This window comes from Myotis brandtii, unplaced genomic scaffold (assembly GCF_000412655.1).
Source record: "Myotis brandtii unplaced genomic scaffold, ASM41265v1 scaffold736, whole genome shotgun sequence".
In the NCBI taxonomy this organism is placed as follows: Eukaryota; Metazoa; Chordata; class Mammalia; order Chiroptera; family Vespertilionidae; genus Myotis; species Myotis brandtii.
Window position 1 is genome coordinate 82,411 of NW_005370921.1, and position 893 is coordinate 83,303.

At 51.3% G+C, this 893-nt stretch overlaps 1 protein-coding gene and 1 long non-coding RNA gene across 3 annotated transcripts in view; one reads left to right on the top strand and one right to left on the bottom strand.

Moving 5' to 3' along the window:
* The window catches only part of LOC106724148, a 21,741-nt gene that overhangs the window by 17,050 nt on the left and 3,798 nt on the right, over positions 1-893 (bottom strand). The gene's annotated exons all lie outside the window — the stretch shown is intronic.
* Positions 1-893, top strand: part of FBXO25 (F-box protein 25) — a 37,608-nt gene that overhangs the window by 916 nt on the left and 35,799 nt on the right. The window lies entirely within an intron of this gene.

Consider the following 893-nt stretch of genomic DNA (forward strand, 5'->3'; position numbering starts at 1 on the left):
CCTTAACTATGGATTGTGTAACTTTGGCGATAAACGCCGGGCCATTGTCGGACCCCAGGTATAGTGGCAGGCCAAACCAGGGGACAATTTCAGTGAGGAGTTTCCTAACTACTACCTATGCTGTCTCTGCCTTGGTTGGGTATGTATGCCTCAGGCCAGCCAGAGAAGGTATCAATAAAAACCAACAGGTACCTATACCCTCCTTGTCCTCCTGGTAGTTTGGTGAAGTCTACTTCCCAGTGTTCTCCGGGATTTTGACCTCAGAATCGCTGCCGCGATGCGGCCACAAGAGGGGGCCTTTGGTTTACCCGGGCACACACTTGGCATCTTCTAATCAAGTCTTGGAATATTTTCTGGAGCCCTGGGATGTAAAATTCTCTTCCCAGCAGTTCTGATAGCTTCGTTCCCCCCAGGTGGGTACTCTGGTGGGTTGGGGAAGTGATGGTTTGCCCCAGGGCTTCTGGTACTATAGGCGTTCCATCTGGCAAAATTAGCCATCCAGCCTCTCCTTCCCGGGCCCCTAGTTTCTCAGCTAGCCTCTGCTCCTCTGGCAGATAAGTAGGCTTTTCTGGGAGCCTTTGCGCTGGCAGGGCTACGAGAACTTCTAGGGGCCCTACTGGTCTTTTAGCCACGTCCTTGGCAGTTTGGTCTGCAAACCAATTTCCCTGTGCTTCAGGACTATCACCCTTCTGGTGCCCTCGGCAATGAATTATTGCCACTTCTTTTGGCCCCCATATGGCGGCCAGGAGGTTAAGTATCTCGGAAGCATTTTTAATGTCCTTTCCTCCTGAAGTCAGGAGACCTCTTTCCTGATATAGGGCCCCATGCACATGTACAGTGGCGAAAGCATACCGACTGTCCGTGAAAATGTTCACTCTTTTTCCTTTTCCCCA